At 47.9% G+C, this 7137-nt stretch overlaps 1 long non-coding RNA gene across 1 annotated transcript; it reads left to right on the top strand.

Moving 5' to 3' along the window:
* Positions 3112–6500, top strand: LOC106505395. Its single transcript, XR_001299784.2, has 3 exons — positions 3112–5478; positions 6079–6213; positions 6295–6500. It is a non-coding gene; the product is annotated as an uncharacterized LOC106505395 (long non-coding RNA).

Raw genomic sequence — 7137 nt, forward strand, 5'->3', positions numbered from 1 at the left:
CCCAGGATGGAGCCAGGGGGCTGGGATGTTCCCCAAACCTTCCCCGGGGATGGGACACATGCAGGTAAACCAGGACAGTTGTTCAGGGGAGAAACAGGAGCTGAAAAAGCTCTAAAACACATGTGTAAGACAGTTGGGGAATTTTATTACTTATTTATTTAGTCTTTTTAGGGCCACATCTGCAGCATATGGAAGTTCCTAGGCTGGGGGTCAAATCAGGGTTATAGCCCCTGGCCTACAACCACGGCCACGGCAACTCCAGATCTGAGCCGCATCTGTGACCTACACCATAGCTCACGGCAATGCCAGATCCTTAACCCACTGATGAGGCCAGGGATCGAATCTCCATCGTTATGGACACTATGTTGGGTCCTTACCCCCCTGGGCCACATCGGGAACTCCTGGTTGGGGAATTATTAATATGGGCTGGGTACCAGGTAACGATGCACAACAGCTCTGAGTTTTTCTTAGGCGCATCCGTGCTCTCTGGTCACAAAATAGGATGTAACATTCTAGGCTTCTGAGAGGTGAAGCGTCCTGAAGTCTGCAGTTTACCCCCAAATGGCCCCGCGACGAAACAAAAACCCCAAACCAAAAATTACAGAGGAAAAGAAAATACGGCAAAGACTCCAGGGACCAACTCCCTAGATGGTATCTATACTATTCTTTCTAATTTCCTGTAACTTTAAACAAAAAGAGGAGAAAACACTTTTGAGTGGAAAGGCCACTGTCACCTCCTGTTGAAAGATATATTTTCTTGTATAAGCTGAGATTTTGTAACTCAGTTCTTTGGAAGAAGGAGGTATGAGAGAAAAAGCAGGGGAAATAAAACCATCACGGAGGGAGTGGGATGGGGGTGGGGGTGAGCGGGCACAGGAATGATTCCTTTCCTTGAAATAATGAAAGATTGTCATGGCTTTTAAACAACTGCAGTGCCTTAATGCTGGGCGCTTAATAGGGACTAAAAAAGAAAAAAAAAAAAAGCTAGCTGGAGAAATATTTTTATCAAGCCAAGGCTCAAAGGTAAGATCCACATGAGACTATTAGAACGAATATTACCAAATGATATCCATTTGACTGTTTCTTTTAAAAGATGTGCTTAAGCTTTGTATCATTCTTGTAAGCTGTTAAATACACTTTGAATTTGAAAAGATAAGAGGTGAAAATGTTATTCTGATCTTGTTTGCAGATTAAAATCAAGGTACCCACAAAATAGGAGTTCCCAGAGTGGCTTGGCAGAAACGAATCTGACTGGTATCCATGAGGACGCAGGTTCGATCCCTGGCCTCGCTCAGTGGGTTAAGGATCTGGTGTTGCTGTGAGCTGTGAGGTAGGTTGCAGATCTGGCTCGGATCTGGCATGGCTGGAGCTGTGGTGTAGGCCAGCAGCTGCAGCTCTGATTCAACCCCTAGACTGGGAACCTCCATACACTGCAGGTACGGCCCTAAAAAAAAAAAAAAAAAAAGTACCCACAAAATAAATCTTGAATAGGTCTTTTTGGGCTGTGAACAGTATAGACATCAAGGTTCTTTCTCTCTTTGTAAAAACTGAAGTATATAATTTATTTGTTTTGTTTTGGCCATGTCTGTGGCATGCAGACGTCCTGGCCCAGGGACTGAACCCAAAGCACAGTAGCAACCCCAGCCACACCAGGGACAACACTGGATCCTTAACCTGCTGAGCCACCAGAGAAGTCTGAAGTATGGTAATTTTTCAATTTTGTGCTAGTTTCAGGTGTACAGCAAAGTGATTCAGTCAAAATATATTACATATATATATATGTATACACACACATATATGTGTATATAATCTATATATTCTTTTTCAGATTCTTTTCCATTACAGGTTATTACAAGATACTGAGTATAGTTCCCTGTGCTATACAGTAGGTGCTTGCTTGTTATTTGCCTGTTTCATATATAGTAACGTGATCTGGTACTATCCTAATTTCTCTCTCCCTGCCTCTCTTTCTGCCACCCTTTTGGTAACCATAAATTTGTTTTCTCTGTCTTGCAGATTAAGTGAAGAACCCCTAAGAGGGGTAATCTTTGAATTTGGTTGAGACCTTGAGTTCTGGATCGGACAAGGCCCGTGAGGGCCTCTCAACTCTGCTCACTGCTTGTGTAATTTTTTTTTTTCTTTTTTTGCACGCCTACGGCATATGGAAGTTCCCAGGCCAGGGGTGGAATCAGAGCTGCAGCTGCCGGCCTACACCACAGCCACAGCGACTCGGGATCCAAAGCACATCTGTGGCCGATTCCACAGTTTGCAGCAATGCTGGATCCTTAACACACCGAGCGAGGCCAGAGACTGAACTCGCATCCTCATGGACACTGGGTCAGGTTCTTAGTCTGCTGAGCCACAGCGGGAACGCCATCCCTTGGGTAATCTTAAAGTACCTACTTATTTCCCTCCAAGCTCCAGTTTCATTATCTGTAAAATGAGAGAATAATAGTATATTTTTGATAGAGCTATCAAGGTTTAGAAGTGTCCTGCAGGTGAGTCATTAGCATAACGACCAAAGGACAGTCAGCTTTGCCATTATTAGCTCCTGTTATTATGACACTTGCCACTAATAAAAAAAGAAAATAGGTCTGATGAAGTCTGTTCAACTTGCAACCTGAGCTATGTCTCCTCTCCTGGGAAAGGACTCCCACTCTGAGGCCAGACGTCCCCTGTCCCCGTCCTTGACAGGACAGAACCAGGGTCTATTCAGGCAGCACTAGGCTATCCCTCCTCCTCCCACTGCGCTGAGAATCACCCTTCAGAGCTCAATGTCAAGTTCCCCAAACCTTTCTCCCAATGGATACAGGAGTTATTCTTAAGAAAATGGAAGTTCCCATCATGGCACAGTGGACGTGGATCTGACTACGAACCATGAGGTTGCAGATTCAATCCCTGGCCTCGCTCAGTGGGTTAAGGATCCGGCCTTGCCGTGAGCTGTGGTGTAGGTTAAAGACGCGGCTCGGATCCTGAGTGGCTATGGCTGTGGCTCTGATTCCAATTAGAGCCCTTGCCTGGGAACCTCCATATGCCACTGATGTAGCCCTAAAAAGCAAAAGGAAAACAACAACAACCAAAAAAAAAAAAAAAAAAGGAAAATGACATGGTTGAAAAGATACATGCACCCCAGTGTTCATTATAGCACTATTCACAATAGCCAAGACATGGAAGCAACCTACGTGTCCATCAACAGAGGAGTGGATACAGATGGGGTACATATGCACAGTATATATACAATGAAATACTACTCAGCCTTAAAAGAAAGCAATAACCATTTGTAGCGACCCGGATGGAGCTAGAAACTATCATACTAAGGGAAGTTAGACAGCGAAAGACAAGCAACATATGACATCTCCTATATGTGGTCTCTTAAAAAAAAAAAAGGATACAAATGGACATGATTGCAGAACAGACACAGTTGCACAGACTTTGAAAAGCTTATGGTTACCAAAGGGGACAGGTGGGCAGAGGGAGGGATGGTCTGGGGGGTTGGGATTGGCATATGCACACTGAGGCATATGGGATGATTGGCCCACAGGGACCTGTCGTACAGGACAGAGAACGCTACCCAGTAGTCTGTGATAATCGAGGTGGGCAAAGAATCTGCAAGAAAATAGATGGGTGTATATGTGTGGCGGAGCCACTTGGTTGCACAGCAGAAATCATCACGAACTTGTAAATCCACTACCCTTGAATTAACCTTGTTTTTAAGACCAAAGGAAAAAAAAAAAAGAAATAGGTCTGATGAAGTCCGTTAAACTTGCACCCCTAGCTGTGTCTCCTCACACCTCGCCTGAGAAGGATGATTTCACCATGGCCGAGTAGACTAAATGCAGGAAAACTCATTTTCGGGACCATTCTCCTCTAAGGACTTGTTTATACACATGCCTCGTTCTTCTGGGACTATGACCTTGTTTAAATGTTTGGCTCTTAACACACAGTAATTTTATTTTTTTTTTTCCTGAAACCACATGCTCTCATTTAGAAGGACTTGAAAATGTCCACGGTCTTGGAATTTGGGGTTAAGTCCCAGGAATGAGGGGAATGAGAAAGCAGGACTGAACGGGGGGGAGCTCCGTATGAGAAAAACAGAGAAGCAATATTCTGCCCCAGCCCAGGGATACCTGGCCCCAAGCACCGGCTACGGAGGGCAGGTGAGTGAGAAAGGGCGCCGGGACCCTTTATGGTACATAATAACCATCGCAGCTGTGCAAGCAGAGATCAAAGATCAAATCAAATTTCAAGCTGCAGGGACCTCAATCCAATCACCTGCAGAGGTCAGGGAAAGGAATTTTTCTTCTCTGAAGAGCCCCAAGATTGGCTGAGTTCCCAATGGGGGAGGGGGAGGGTTGGCGCTGCCTGGAAGGATCACATTACTGGCTACTGCCCAGAAGCAAGGGGACACGGCCTCGGGGTGGATGAGACTGGTGGGACCCTTCTATTGTTCACCCGGCAGGGTGCCTGCCAAGCAGAACAGAGAAACTCCAAGAAAGCCCAGGTTCTTGGCATCTATTCAGGAGCTCCGGTGTAATCAGGGCTCCACGGGCCCCTTTTGAGTGTCTGCTCTCAAGGTAGGTACCAGGGATGCTAAAGTTGATGCTTTTGTAGATACTGGGTCAGCCTCCATCCCATCCTCCTTGGACCAGCCCAGGCTGAGGTGGGCCTTGTGCCAGAGGAGGACAGGCAGTGGATGGCAGGGCCATCTGCCCAGTTTGCACATTCCACCCCCCCGCATCCCTCCCAACCCCAGCACACACAAAGGAAAGTAGCCACAGCCGGGAAGCTCCCAGCTGTGTGGATACCGTCTCGGTGGGCCCTGCTGGAGACAACGCCATCTGATCAAAAGGAGCCCCCCAGCATCTCTGCGCCGTCAGAGAAGCAGGTGGTCCTCAGTGTTAGGTCTGGAAGGGTCCATGGAACTCTCTGAACTTGTATCTTCAACTCTCTCTTCCCCCTGCCTCTCCCCACTCCCACTTGATGACATTCCAGGGCGGGGAGAAATTAGGAAGATTTATGGCAATGGTGGGAAGGGGATGGCCTTTGATAGCCAAAGAGAGAACCAAATTGAGTTCTCAAGGGATGTACTAGATTATTTTTTAAAGCGCCCCCCAATGGTATCTCAATGGTCTTTATCGGCAAAGTCCTTCGGACCAGGTGAAGTGTGTCTAAGTCACGGAGGGCGGGGGAGGCTGGGTGGAATTAAATGGATCATCAAGGGAACATGGGGGAGTCACGGGAGAGTGAACGTGGCCACTTAGACTGTGGACGTCCATCTAACTAATGTGTTGGGGGAAGGGGTCGGGGGAGGAAGTTTGTCACCCGTTTTAATATCAGAAATTCCTTTACGTGGGTGGTAACTGGGGAACAGCTGCAGGTAGCTGAATCGGAGCCCAAATCCTTGCAAAAACGCCGGTGGGACCCCTGCCAACAACCAAGCAATGGCTTTTCAAGCTGGAAGGGAGCAAGTCCGACTCAGTAAGGCGAAGCGGGGGCGGGGGTGGGGGAGGGGGGGAGCGGGGGAGTGGGTGGTGGTGGGTGGTGGGGAAGCAAGTTTTTAAAAAGCTGAGTTTGGAAGCTGGTGCATATTTAATAGGATTAGAACACATGAGTTAGAGGCTGAAAATTCTCAACCTGCCTCGTTAAACAGCCAGCCTGAAGGCAGGCCCGGCTCGCTGAGCAATGGCAGGAAAGGAGGGAGGGAGGCAGGCGAAGCACCTGGGGTCCTGCCCGGGGAGCCGAGGCTGGAGGAGAGATTCTGGAAGTTCTTCCCTCTCCTACTCTCTCTCTGGAGCTTCCACTGGCCACTCTCGGGTCCATGAACACACCCGTTTTGTCAATAATGCTTTCGATGCCCTGTTCCCGCTCGGCTTGGCCCAGGCGGGTCCACCCACCGCCTTGGCCCGTCCTTGGAAGGAAAAGTGTTTACTTTTGCCTTTTCATATGGGCGACTAGCCCCAGCCCAGCCTCCAAAGTCTATTTGGATGTGTCTCGGATGCGGCTCTGAGTCTGGGGGAATGGGGTGACAGGTGGTGGAAAAGAGGGCAAGAAGGAACATATTTCTTCTTTTAAATACAGATCTTGGTTGCTGGTCTGATGATGTGAGCCCAAGGCTCACAACGAAGGCTGTCCGGTCCCTGCGTGCTTGGCCAGAGGGCCCAGGGATGCTTGGAGTTAGCTGGGTCCTCTCTGGCTCCAGGCTCTGCTAACCTGGTGAGTGACTTCAGACCAGACCTCTCACCCGCCCCCCACCCCCGCCCCCCGCTCCCCAGCTTCTTGTTTTCTTACTTTTAGACGGAAGCCGCAGCTCATTGGAGCCTTTCTTACGGCGGATTTCAGTGCCACTGAAGTGAGACACAGTCCCCAGCCTCAGTACAGCTATTTCATCCGAGACATTACGCAGATCCTGCAATGACGGGTCAGGGCTCCCAGAGGCCACCATGTTTACAAAACTGAGGACTGACTGGGTGCTTCCTGTGATGGACCCTTCGCTTGTTCACTCTGCAAGCCTTTTTTTTTTTTTTTTTTTTTTTTGCTTTTTAAGGGCTGCACTCATGGCACGTGGAGGTTCCCAGGCTAGGGGTCCAATTGGAGCTGTAGCTGCCAGCCTACATCTCAGCCACAGCAACGTGGGATCTGAGCCACGTCTGCGACCTACACCAACGCTGGATCCTTAACCCACTGAGCGAGGCTAGGGATCGAACCCACAACCTCATGGTTCCTAGTCAGATTCATTTCCACTGCGCCACAATGGGAACGCCCCAAGCCTGTTCTTCACAGCATCCTAAGTACTATTCTTAACAGTTGAAAGAAATACGGCCTCTCGGAAGAGAAGTACGAGAAGCTGGTGAGATAATTGAATATGACTCTTCCTTGATTTCTCCTTGTATAAACCATCCTCACCCCAAATGTTCTGAACTGGGAAGAGAAGAGTCAACCTTGTCTCAAGACCTGGAGGTGTGGCTTCGATTTTACTTCTTAAATGTAGGTAGAGGCTAAAACATACAGATTTTTTTTTGGAGCGGGGGTGAGGACTTTTTTTATATTTTATTTTTAAGGATTTTTTTTTTTAAGCACAGAGTTTGAGAGTCTTTTAGGACAGGAGAGGCTTTTATTATAATTAATTATTTATTTATT

This window comes from Sus scrofa, chromosome 12, assembly GCF_000003025.6.
Source record: "Sus scrofa isolate TJ Tabasco breed Duroc chromosome 12, Sscrofa11.1, whole genome shotgun sequence".
NCBI classification, from domain to species: domain Eukaryota; kingdom Metazoa; phylum Chordata; class Mammalia; order Artiodactyla; family Suidae; genus Sus; species Sus scrofa.